A 14,664-nucleotide genomic window follows, 5' to 3' on the forward strand; every position below is an offset into this window, starting at 1 on the left:
CACCAGACACTCCAGTGCTGGAAGCCGACTAACTCCATCTTAAAAAACCTTACTGGCCATTTTGTGGTGGGTGTGGCTATCAGATGGGATGGCCATTTTAGCAGGTACCTGATTTCCAATTCCTCCCCGCTCCCCAATGACATTAACTGGGCACAGTGGCCACCCAACACAAAATCAGTTCTCAACTGGACAGGAGTGCAATGCAAACAGGGTGCTGCCTGCCTGGTGTGAACCTGGGGGTGAGAGGTCCCGTACAGTTGGGACCTGATAAATAAGAGAGGGGAGGGGACTAAAGTCTGGAGCATAACAGAGAGATCAGGATTTGGGAAATCTCCAGACAAGAGAGGAAGAGGATACCAGGGGCTCAAGTCAGACTAGTGGTCACAAAAATAAAAGATCCTTGAGTGGTTTTCCCTGCTGAGACTGGTGGGAGGCACTCCCTGCTTCCAGATGCTCCACACCAGGTCCAGTCTTCACACCTTGGTTACCTACACCATCCTGAGGGCAGAGTCACCTACTAGATGAGAAAATCCCAACTACTGGATAAGAAGAGAAAGAAACGGATCTCTAAGAGTAATTTTTTTCCCTTCTTCTTTCTCTTCTACCCTTCTATCCTCTGGCCCTCATATCCCCAACAAATGTAAAACCAAGCACTTTGCATGAAATAGGACTTTGATGACTGAGTCACCTGAATAATGTAGAGAAATTGTGTAAGCCCTTTTTTTCCTTCTTTTTTCTTTTTTTCTTCTTTTTCTTTTCTCTCTCTCTCTTTTCTTTCTTTCCTTTTTTTCTCTTTCTTCTTCCTTCACCCTCCAAATTACACTATTTTAACATCCTGTATTTTTCTAAAAACACATGTGTGTTTGTTTTATGTACTCTACTGTCTTCCCACAGAATTGTCTACCCCAACTTACCTCCTATCTATTCTCCTGCTAGTGACCCTCTTCTTCACATTTCCTAAATATATTAACTATATACCCTCACATCTTCTCCCCTCAATGTATCGTCTTACGCCTGACCCCCAGTTCATTGTCCACTGCCAAAAACTGTAAACCTTTTTATGAAACTACTGATTATATTTTAAATAATAATTGAATCCAACATTTTTGGACATTAAGACTAAACTGTAAATGTCTTAATAATAACAATTTGTTCATAGTTGATGTATTGTTGATGTTGGGATCTGTTAACATTGTCCTTCCCCACAAGAAGAGATCTTGGAACCCCACAAGAGCACTACAAATATAGAGGTTAAAAACAATAACACATGAGATCCATAGAGCTGGAAAGGCAGACACGTGAGCAACTTGAAAAGACAAGGGAAGAAAGTGCCACAAATAAATCAAGACAACACATCATTAGAAGCATTGGCAGCACAGCAGAAAAAAAATTAAAGAGTAAGATTTCAAGATATACATGGTTAAAATGTTTTGGGATCTCAAATAAGACATAAGAGAACAAATACAGGCAGTGAAAGATCACTTCAACAATGAGCTACATAAACAAATCCAAGAAGCAAAAGATCACCTAACAGGGAGATAGAGGTTCTAAAAAAAAAAAAAAAAGAAAGAAACAGAAATCCTTGAAACAAAAGAAATAATAAACCAAATTAAAAACTCAAATGAAAGCATCACCAACAGAGTATACCACTTAGAAGGTAGGACATCAGACAATGAAGATCAAATAAATCTTCTTGAAAAGAACATAGACCACACAGCAAAAATGATAGAAATCACTAGCAGAACATTGAATAAATGAAACTTCTCTAAAATAGACCATATACTATGCCACAAAGCAACTCTTAGCAAATACAAAAAAGTAGAAGATACTACCATGTATTTTATCAGATGATAATGAAATGAAATTGGAAATCAACAAAATGAAAAATAAAAATGTCTCCCTCACCTGGAGACTAAACAATATGCCACTCAGGGGCTGGGGATGTGGCTCAAGCGGTAGCGCGCTCGCCTAGAATGCGTGCGGCCCGGGTTCAATCCTCAGCACCACATACAAACAAAGATGTTGTGTCCGCCAATAACTAAAAAAAATAAATAAATATTAACAATATGCCACTGTATGAACAATGGGTCACAGAAGACATCAAGGAGGAGATTAAAAAAATTCCTAGAGGTAAATGAGAACATGGACACAACATATCGAAATCTCTGGGGCACTATGAAAGCAGTACTAAGAGGAAAATTCATTGCATGGAATTTATTCCTTAAAAGAAGAAAAAGTCAACAAATAAATGACCTCACACTGCATCTCAAAACCCTAGAAAAAGAAGAACAAGCCAGCAGCAAAAGGAATAAAAGGCAAGAAATAATTAAAATTAGAGCTGAAATCAATGAAATTAAAACACAGAAACAAGTGAAAAAATTGACAAACTAAAAGTTGATTCTTTGAAAAAAATAAATAAAATTGACAGACCCTCAGCCATGCTAATGAAAAGAAGAAGAGAAAGAACTCAAATTACCAGAATAAGTGATGAAAAAGGTAATATCACAAGAGACACTACAGAAATACAGAGGATAATTAGAAATTATTTTGAAATCTTATACTCCAATAAAACAGAAGACATTGAAGGCATTGACAAATTTCTTATGTCATATGATTTTCCCAGATTGAGTCAGGAAAATATACACAATTTAAATAGACCAATATCAAGTGAGGAATTAGAAGAAGCCATCAAAAACTTATCAACCAAGAAAAGCCCAGGACCGGATGGATACATAGCCGAGTTCTACCAGACCTTTAAAGAAGAACTAATACCAGTACTCTTCAATTTACTTCAGGAAATAGAAAAGGGTCAGTAATTTCAAACTTATTCTATGGGGCCAATATCACCCTGATCCCAAAACCAGTCAAAGACACATTAAAGAAAGAAAACTTCAGACCAATGTCTCTAATGAACATAGATGCAAAAATTCTCAATAAAATTCTGGCAAATCAAATACAAAAACATATCAAAAATATTGTGCACCATGATCAAATGGGATTCATCCCAGGGATGTCAGGTTGGTTCAACATATGGTAATCAATAAATGTAATTCATCTCATCAATAGACTTAAAGAATCATATGATCATTTCAATAGATGCAGGAAAAGCATTTGACAAAATACAGCACCCCTTTATGTTCAAAACACTAGAAAAACTAGGGATAACAGGAACATATCTCAACATCATAAAGGCTATCTACACTAAGCCTCAGGCCACCATCATTCTAAATGGAGAAAAAATTGAAGGCAGTCCCTCTAAAAATTGGAACAAGACAGAGATGCCCTCTTTCACCACTTCTATTCAACATAATTCTTAAAACACTGGCTGGAGCAATTAGACAAAAGAAATCAAAGGGATATGTATAGGAAAAGAAGAACTTAAATTAACACTATTTGCTGATGATATGATTCTATACCTAGAAGACCCAAAAAACTCCACCAGAAACTTCTAGAACTAGTAAATGAATTCAGGATATAAAATCAACACCCATAAATCAAAGGCATTTCTGTATATAAGTGACAAATCCTCTGAGATGGAAACGAGAAAAACTACCCTATTCACAATAACCTCAAAAAAAAAAAAAAAAAAGATACTTCTGAGTCAACTCAACGAAAGTCTTTAACAAGATACTTAGTAACAACATTAGAAAACAGTAGCTTTAAAAGAGAGCAAACTGCCGCAGTCTGGCTGGGCACAGACTCAACGGGAACTCAAGGAGCGGGCGCCTGAGGCAGCAGGATATGCCTTATTCCCAGCAGGATCCACCCTAAACCTGGAGCCACCCTAATCCCTGAGCAGGGTCACCTTTCAACCAAAAATGCCATTCCTACTTGGCTATGGCTCTCAGCAGCAAACAAGGAGGTAAAGTTAGCACTACCAGTCAAAAGAACGTGGTGTACCTTCTGTTCTGGTGCATTGAGAAGGGCAGGGGACAATCTTACTTTGATCATAATAAATAAATAATAAATCTAATCATGAAATAACTTCAGACCATCCCAAACTCGGGGATACTCCACAAAATAGCTAGTCAATAACCTACAAGTCAGTCAAGGTCAGGAAAAAGTAAAGATCTAGGCATTGCCACATATTAGAGGATAAACGGTAGATACAAGAACTAAATGCAATCCAGGACTCTGGATTGGATTTTGAACTAAGCAATGAACATTATTAACAAGATTCTGACAATGTTTTTGTTTTTGTTTTGTTGTTTGGTTTGGTTTTGGTACCAGAGATTGAACTCAGGGGTGCTTAACTACTGAGCCACATTCCCTGCATTATTATTATTATTTTTTTTTTTTTTTTTGAGACAGGGTCTCACTAATTTGCTTAGGGTCTCACTACTTTGCTGAGGCTGGCCTCAAACAATCCTCTTGCCTCCACTTCCCTAGTCAATGGGATTACAGGAGTGAACTATCACCTCTGGCTACTGACAAACTTTAAAAAATCCATAGATTAGTTAATAGTAATTCCATAATTTTGAAAAACTGTATATGTTGCATAATAATGTTACATCATAACAGAAAAGGAAACTATATGAGGAATATTGGGGAAATATGTAGCATTTTGCAAACTTCCTATGAGTTCAAATTATTTACATTAAGACATATAAGTCTACTATTACCTATGAGACACACATTTCATCATAAGACACCTGTGATGAGGCAGTTTTTAAAAAGGTATCAGACTGTTTTTTTTTAGATGAATATTCTTTTAATTGTATTGGCATTCTCTATTGCTATCATTCACATCAAGGGATCTACAAAATCATGGGAAGAAAACATTGCAGTCTTTTTATTGGTTATATTCTGATAGAGAAGAGTAGAAAAATAAAGGTCTCTGTTGCAGAAGTTAAAGTTTAAAATCCTCACTTCTGTAATTATTAGTTATGAAATTTTGGGAAAACATCTTAATGATACTGAACCTCAGTCTCTATTTGTTAAATATGAGGCTCATTATATTGCAGATTATATAGATCTACTTGTCAGCATTCATGGAGGAGACTATGAGAGATAAGCTGAAATGTGCTTCACACCTAAGTATTTAATATTTTTTATGTATTATTATATATTCACAAAAAGCTAAAGATAATTATTATTTGATTAGATGAGAATGTTCACCTGCCATTTCTAAATGTATTTTATAGAATACCAAGACTGTACCTGGGGATATTGATTAGACGCTGAGCACTATTTTGTATTTTATTTAGAGACAGGATCTCAATAAATCCATTAGTGCCTTGCCATTGCTGACTTTGGCTTTGAACTCACGATCCTCCTGCCTCAGCCTCCCAAGCTACTGGGATTACAGGCATGTGCTACCACATCCTGCACATTCACACTTTAAATAGGAGACAGTTGTCCCACCAAAAACAATGAGTAGCAGAAGCAGAGACAGCAGAGGTGGTTGCACAAGGGACACTGCCTCTCCTGAAGGCTGCAAGTCAGTGTTAGAGGAAGGGACACAGGTAGAGTTCCCTTTTCTGGAAATATCTGCCATTCCTTTAAATTGAATGTATAACATCTGATGCACTTTTGGTACAAAATCATTGAGAATGGCAATAATTAAAAAGTCTCTTAAATCCAACTATCTCTTTGATGAGCAGAACATTGGGCTCATTATTCAACCCTGACCTAAATAAGACATGAAAGACTATTTGTTTTGGTCTTTTTTTTTTCTTCCAAACTGAGAGGTGAAATGACACTGGAATAGTAAATACAGGGATAACACAAACACATTCTAGAATGCTAGGAATTCATCCTTCCACTAATAAATTAAAGTTAAAAAAATAGATTTTCCATGAACTTGGTCCTACCATTTGGTGGAAAAAGCACCAGGTCAGATTGAGGAGTATTTTTGTCCACATAAAATAATTGACCACTGAGGTCTAGAAATATGGCTCAGTGGGAGCTCAGTGGATGAGGTCCTTCCTGCTAAAGGTCAATTCCCAGGGAGCGGGAAAAGAATGTCATCCAAACATATATGAAAATGCTATCGAATCCATGAATTCTGATTTCTGTTATGGAGTTTTGAGAAGGAATTTTCTGATACTAAGGTTATCCCTATATTTATATTGAAGAGTCTTTTCCAATGAGTCCATAATTTACCTTAATGTATTTGGGTGTGGGGTGAATTAGTTTCTTCTGTTATTTACAAGAAAAACTAAACAGGGGGATACAATTAAAACAAACAAACAAACAAATAAAAAACCAGATAAAGTCCATTTTCCTGGACAATTCTATGTAATTTCCCACTGTCCTCTCTCTCTCTCTCTCTCTCTCTCTCACTCACACACACACACACACACACACACACACACACACACTCTACCCATTTAGACTTCCCTTTATAATTAAGTGACATATTATTTTGGGCAGATGATTCGGATTGTATTCTTACTGTTTCAAAATGTCTGACCACAGAGAATTGTACCACCAAAGGTATGCGGCATATATCAAAATTCCTGGGATGCTCTCTGGTGGCTTCTAGACCAGGGTGAGTTTGACAGACTGCATTGTTACAGTTGTCATGATATACACAAGAAATACTCTGTGCAGGATCATCGGGGGTCGTGGCATTTGTAATCTTCAGAAGAGGCAAGAAGAAAGAAATCTCACGTTTGGAAAATTGTCAAAGAAAGGCTGCATTGAGAATAATACCAAGGGGAACACAGGACTTTAGAAAGATTTTTAAGAAAATATGGAAAATACAATTTGGAGTCAACACTAGCAAGTGTATACACTATACTTGCAACTAGAATTTTCTTGTATAAAGAAATTTAACTTTCATATTTACAGAGAGACCAAAAGTTTCAGATATCCATGAAAGAATTTCATGAAGCTTTAAAGATTATTAATATTTTATTGGTATCATATTTTAATGTATTTATGTATAGATTAAGATGATGATGATGATGCTTTACAGTTAAGTACCGAGTCTTTAAAGACCAATCTAGCCTGAACTAGTAAGGACACACACTCTTCCATTCAACCATAGAACAATAAAGGGGCAAAATAAGAAAAAAGTTAATAATTCTAAATGATATTTCAGAAAGTGTATTTTGGAGGGAAAGAAAGAATAAAACTTCTTCAACTCAAACTATTGTCTACAGAGCTGCCTATTGTGGCTTCTCAGATAACCAAGCCAATGATGTCACTATTCTTTGGCTCCTGATTGCCTATGAAATAAAGTCTAAGTCACTATATGTAGCCATCTCAGTGTGACTCTATCTAGACCCTGCCACTCTGTCCTTATAAGCATCCTCCTTCTTTATCTTCAATAGAACATTTGATCATGCTATATTTCTGTTTCTTGTAGTCTTTGATTTCAGATATTTTATTTCTCTTTTGAACGGTGGTTCTCAGCCAGGGTTGATTATAACCCCATATGAAGGGACACTTAGCAATATCTGCAGGCATTTGCAATTGTTAAAACCAGAGAGCTTTTATTGGCATTTAACAGGCAGGGCCAGAAATGCTGCTAAACATACTACCAAAATATGTAACACAGCCTCCCTCCTTCCACTGTCCAACTAAATTGATTAGTTCAAATGTTGCTGATGTTGAGGTTGAGAAAGACAGATATGAATAAGAAAATCCTTCTTCTACCCCTTATGCAATTTTTTTATCCTTTCAGACTCAGCTCCAATGTTACTTCCTCCAAAAAAAAAAAAAAAATACCTGAATGTAACTGACCCATATGGGTGTTTCAAAAATTATCTCCCATAACACTTCTGTGATATTATTCTGAAATTACTTACACATGCAACTAACTTTCAATAGTCTAAATAGTTTAAGGATAAGGTTCTTGTCTTATTCCAGCGCTCTGTTTCCTGTCTGGCACATGGTAGAGATTAAAAATATATGGGTTATTAAATCACTAAACCATGCACATTTGTACATTTGGGACTGGTAAAGTGTTTTACTCATAATAGATACTCATTTTTTTTGTGCTTGTTGTTATTTGATAATCTGAGGTTTTATGCTGATTTTCTCATCTCTAACATAAGCACATACAAAAAGCCATATAATAGTTGAATTAAATGAGTCATTCTTTATAAATCATGAGAGAAATGTCAATCATAGAGCAAACGCCACATAAATATTTGCTCCATTACTTTTAAATCCTGGTAATTCCTAAATTTATGGATTTTACTAAGGATTCTTCTATTTTAAACCTACCCTAACATATAGAACCTCAAAAATCGTATCCCTGTGACACTTAATTTTTTAGTTATTCCTAAAATATTTGCTCCCAACCTGTACTTAACCTTCTCCAGAAAGCACCTTACTTTATAAATAGAATAAATGCTTTTACTTTTCAGCCTTAAGCACCCAACTTAGATATATGACAAGTTCATTTTTTACTTAAAAAACGCAGAAGTATCATTTTATTTAAATCTCAAACTTAAGGATATCAATATGTATGAAACATTTATTTTAGTCTAATTGTAAATATTTAATTTATCTGCATGTATGGCATTGGTCTTTATATTTGAGACCATTGGAGAGCTTGGCTTTATTTGACATTGGATCAATGTAAATAAGAACTCAATATTGTTTTCTCTTTGAATTTTTTAGTATATTATTTGGATCTACTGTCTAGTCACCCCCCAAAAAAAATCCATTAAAATTATCATTTTAGCAGCAATTTGGGAGCTGTTGCAATTTGGAAGAGAAAGCAAGGTCTTGCACATGATTCTGTCCATAAACATCTAAGGCCACATGGCTTGGTGTGATTATAATAATGGGCTCTAGATAGTTAGGTAAATATTCAATATCTGACATTAGTTTCTTGAATTAATGGCTTGTGACATGAGGATAGGGACTCTTTAAATGAGTTCATTTCTGGCAATCATTTCAACATCTCGAAAGCCCCCAACCTTATCAGAATTGTGAATTACTTGAGTCTAAAAATATTAGGCAAAAATGTAATAACTACTCTCTAGAGATGACTGCTCCTTCCTGGTTCAGTTATGAGAAAAGAAAATAAAACAGGTGAATCAAGTGAATAAAAGAGATAATCAAATTCCATGTGTCAGTAAACTCTCAATTCCATTCTTATGTTATCATAATTGCATTATCCAGACTCTTTGTGTTGAGTAACTGAGCAGAAATTCTCCTGCCTTTAATCCTATTATCTCACCCAGGAAAATAAAACAATGAGAAACAAAGTGAAAAATAAATATTGAAATAATTAGTCAGATTCTGCACTAAAGGATTCAAAGAACATTGTCATGAAACACTCTTTTTATATTCTCTTTCTTTCCCAACCCTTCCCTCCTCTTAATTGCTTTCCCTTTTTTATTCCTATGAAGTATTTTTTTCCTACAAGTAATCAGTATATTGTGAGGCAATTCTCCTTTGATAAATACATTGAATTTATAGAAAAATAAGAAAAAGAAATTTATATCAATGTCAACAAACTGATGAATTTGTGTTCCCATTTTCATTTTTCTTCTTATGGTAACAATAGACTGGTTTTTCTTTGAGGAAAAAGAAATCTCTTTTTATACAGACAACAATCTATATATTTCATTCCCTAATAACAGCGCTTATTTGGGCAATGGTCTTGTGAATCTAGTAAGTTCTTAGATTTGTAATGAAATGATCAAGAAGATGGAATTCATTTTCTGCAGAGCTTGTAGTCAGTAAGATAAAACCCTGAAATTTCCAGAGCTGTTTTTGCCCAAAACAGAGTGAAAGTCCATCTGCAAAGAAACATGATATAGAGGAAATCAGAGATGCTACATAGATTTAAATATCTTTGTATATGTGTTTATATATAATTTAAGCATCAGAATTAAATGCATCTAAAATTAGAGCATTCATATCATTTGAGCAATTAATTATTTTTTACTTAATTTTCAGCTTTTGAGTTGGTGTGTTATTTTGGATCATTCATCAAAAGTAATAGAAAATAGAAAATTCTGTTTATATTTTCTTAAGCAACAAGACTTTCGGGAACTCATCCTCAGAAGTGTGCCCAGTGGCCAACAGGCATCATTGTGCTCCTTTCTTTGTGACCCATCCCTTTAATCATGGGCAAGCCTGTCTCCTTTGCTGCAGAGAATGGGTCCCCGGCTCAGATTCAAAGCTGTAATCCAGGACTTTTGGCACAGGACTGCCATGAAGACTTGCAAGAGCAAGACCACTGCCCAAGGCTTAGGAGTGTGAAGTTGTCTCCACACCATATCCCCAGAAAGACTACAAGGGAATATTGATTCACTGGTAAATATTCTTCTAGCCAAAGAAGAATATTCTTTTTTTGAGGGGGAGGAGGATTACTGGTGATTGAACTCGGGCACTCAACCACTGAGCCACATCCAAAGCCCTATTTGGTATTTTATTTAGAGACAGGATCTCCTTGAGTTGCTCAGGATCTCCCCATTGCTGAGGCTGGCTTTGATCTTGCAATACTGCTACCTCAACCTCCCAAGCCACTAGGATTATAGGTGTGAGCCACTGCTCTTGGAGGAAAATTTCTTCTTGCTTTTAAATTTTATGAATATTCTTCCTGGCCAGGTGTGGTGGTGCATACCTGTAATCCCAGCAATTTGGGAGGCTGAGGCAGCAAGATTACAAGTTCAATGGGAAGATGCTAAGCAACTCAATGAGACCCTGTCTCTAAATAAAATACCAAATAGGGCTGGGTATATGGCTCAGTGGTAGAGTGCTCCTGGGTTCAATCCCTGGTACCCCTGAGCGCCCCCAAAAGAGGATATTTCCCTGCTAAATTTGTGACTTGCTTGGGAACCATGATCTTTCCTTCGTTCTGAATTTTCCATTTTGAAGGGAACTGTCTATCTAAGCCTATCCCACAGCTGTATTTGGATGCAGACCCAATCTAGTTTCATATGTTCATCCGTGGAGAGGAATTTTACTTCAGTATAAATTGTAACTGGAATTTTTTTCTGAACACGTCTTAAATGATGTTGAGATAAGATTCAGGAGTCAGAAATAATTCCAGAAGGGGTTAAGCCTGAAAGCTGTCAGGATGTTGATGAATGAAATTTGCATGCAAAGACAGATAGTTTGGGGGCTCAGAGTTTTGATGGAATGTTATAGGCTAAATTTTGTTCCCCAGTTTCATATGTTCAAACTCTAGCCTCTGATACTGAGAATAGGGCTCCATTTGGATAAGAGTCTTTAAAAAGTGATCATGTAATTATTAGACTTTGAGTAGGGTCCACATCTAATCTGTTTTCCTTCCATATAAGAGGAGATTAGGCCACAGGGAGACAGAAGACACATAGAATAAGATCATAATAAAATATAGCACAACAGTGGCCATCTGCAAGCCAAGGAGAAAGGTTAGAGAAGAAACCAACCCTGTAGGCACCTTGACCTTGGACTTCCAGGTTCTAGGATTATAATAGAAATAATTGTTGTTCACATACTCTGAGTTTTGGTTGTTGTACTTATGGCAAATCTAGTAAACTGATACATCATGACAATTGTGAAGTAAGTCTTTTTGATGTAAGTCAGAATCATTCTAGACACAAATGTTGAATTTTTTAATTCCTTCCTTCATGGGGATAACCTGTAGGGGCAGACATGGCTTAACCATTGACAGAGTGCCTTCCATTACCCACAGACAAGTGTAGCACTCAACACATTAATGATAATTGATAGAGAGGGAAATTAATTACCTCCAGTTACTTCACTTGGAGTCAGTTAATGCTTAAAATACTCTATTATATTATTGGAATTTGTAGAAAGAGTTAAAATTAAAAATCATGTAATATATGTGAGGTGTATTAAAGAGAATTTCTCTCTCTCTCTCTCAATATATGCAGATATGTGCAATGTTTTGAATTTGTCTCCTCCAATATTCAGGTGTTGAGGTGTTGAAACCTGATGAAGCTATTAAGAGACGGGGCCACCAGATGATGCGTAGGCCATAAGAGCTTCTCCATCCTGAATGAGATGAGGCTTACGTAGAAGAGGCTTCCCACAGCTCTTGGTTTGCTTGCTCCTCTTCACATCTTCTGCTCCTTGGGGACCCTCCTGAGAACGCAGCACCAGTGAACTGACCTGGAAGAGGAGAGTGGCCTGACCAGACAACAAAACCTCCTGGTACCTTAGTTATAGACTTCTCAGCCTCCAGAACTGTGAAGAATAAATTCCTGCTCTTTATAAATGACTGCATCTGGTATTTTGCCATAATAGCACAAGGAGATTAAAGCAGGATGTGTGTTTTTAGATACATGATACATGTCCTGCCTTTACCGTTTTATCAACCAGTAATTTCAGGGCAACTTTGGGGAGTAAATTGCCTCTCACCATTTGTCACCTGCATACTCAATGTGCAACATGTCAATAGCCAGACTTCTCTTTAATTTCTGCTTTAGTAGAATTATCTCAAATCTTCTATTCAGATATGGATCTCACCTTGATGGTGACTTTGGGGTTTGTTCCCTTTATTTCCTAGAATATCGCAGAGAAATCGCAGCCAGGCTATGGTTGTTGGTCTGAGCAATCTTTGATTACTCCAGTAACTCAATGACCACTTTGCTGGCATCTTTCTCCCTATTATCTCCCCTTTCTGCATTTGCTTTATTTTTATTATTTTTTTCTTTTTGAGGGGACTGGGGGTGCACCAGGGATTGAACTCAGGGGCACTCAGCCACCAAGCCACATCCCATATCCTCAGTGCCTCACTGAGTTGCTTAGTGCCTTGCTTTTGCTGATGCTGGCTTTGAACTCATGATCCTCCTGCTTAACCTTCTGAGCCACTGGGATTACAGGTGTGCACTACCAAGGCTGGCTATTGTTTACTTTTGAAGTAAAAAAAAAAAACAATGAAAAAACACATAGGTTTATTATTAACTTAGTGCTCTTCACTTACTGGCTTATAAAACTCACACTCTTTCAAATTTCCTGTTGATAACATACCTACACTTCAGCAGAATTCCTAAGGTAGGTATTGTTGCCATTCTTCACTCTATTTTGGGGAGGTGGAAGGACCACACAAAAGTGACAAGGGGTCTGGGATTATGGTTCAGTGGTAGAGCACTTGCCTAGCATGTGTGAGGCACTGGGTTCGGTCCTCAGCACCACATAAAAATAAATAAATAAAATAAATGTATTGTGTCCATATACAATTAAAAATATTTTAAAAAATGATGAAGAGCAGAAAGAATAGCTTCAAAGAATAGTTATTCATTAGGCCATAGTTCCAGTAATACCAAATTCTTACTGTGCCATGCAACATCACCAATGTGTTTATTATACTTCCCTAGAATGCCCTTGCATTCATTCTGCTCTTTCAAGAAATGTTCCTTAGTTATGGGGTACAATTGTTTTGGTACCATGACAGTGGACTGGAGATGGGGGCCTATAAAGCAGCTTCTAAGATTGGTTACATTTTATTATGCAATTACTAGGTCCAAGCATCTGTGTCAAGTTCTTTCCTGTATTATCTCATTCCATCTTCACCATAATTCCCTAAATAATTGCTCTAATTAGAACATTCATTTCACCAGATAAACTAAAGTTTATGGAGATGAATTTATTTCTAGAATTTTTATAGCTAGAAAGTATGAAGCCTGGAATTCAAACTCAGGTGCTCTGCAGATTCCTGTTCGTTTACTGAACCACTGTGATAGATGGTCTCATTAGCCTACTGGTACTAGTTTTATCCTAGTGGTGTGCATTAAGGTAGCAGTGGCTTCTCCTTTTGCTTTGGTTTTCTCACTCGTTATAATGAACACAGTGAACTTGATTTGATTTACAACTCCAGGTCTGCCTTTGATTTCTGTTTCTGGAAAACACATTTTGGCATCTACTCTTTTCTGATGCATCAAACTGAGGATTTCTTTGCTTGATGCTGGCCATGATTTTGCATTCAAATTGACCCCCTCTGCTTCTAGAAGACTAGAAGTATGTTAGCAAATTCAGAGGCATCAGCCCTCTTGGGGGCAATGGTTCTTCTCCATTGTGCTCTTAACACCTTTACTGGGTTTTAGGGAGTTTAGTTTCAGATGAGGAAGCAACCTAGCTACCCTGCCCAAATAGTGGAAATACCTTGCGTCATTGTACCCAACAACCAAAATCAACAAATGCATGAAGACTAGAAGGAAAGTAGAGGGTATTCATTGCCATGAAGAAATACCAAAGTTTCTAGGCAGGTGCAAACCTAAATTGATAGGATGGTACTCATTAGCACATGAGTACCATCTGGAAGGACTTGAATGGACCTCTGGTGGAAAGGATATTGACTTAATTATAGGGATTTTTTTTTTTTATTGGTGGTGTTTTTTAGACTAATATATCACTCATCCCATTAAGTAGGGTTTCAAACAGTAATGTCTTCACCGACAATATCATTGTCATTATAAGAGAGAGCATCACTTCCCAGGACAGAGACAAACATAGAGTCATGAAGGAACTTCCAGAACTAACATTTAACCTCAACTACTAGGGATTTGAAAACATATATGGAAGATGTCCAAAATCTTCAGTGAAAATAAATTGGTTCAGATTAGTTATGGGGAGATCCCATTTCAGTAACTACATTCTGTGATTCAGAATAAAAAACTTGAAGCAACTTCAGTGTAGATGGTAAGCAATGTAGTATTCACAGACAAGATGAATCAACTTCTTTTTCCTTTTGAACCATTTTTTTTTTTTTGCTACACCAGTGACAGGTAGTGTAGCAAAAAA

The sequence above is a fragment of the Marmota marmota genome, unplaced genomic scaffold (assembly GCF_001458135.2).
Source record: "Marmota marmota marmota unplaced genomic scaffold, marMar, whole genome shotgun sequence".
Taxonomy (NCBI): domain Eukaryota; kingdom Metazoa; phylum Chordata; class Mammalia; order Rodentia; family Sciuridae; genus Marmota; species Marmota marmota.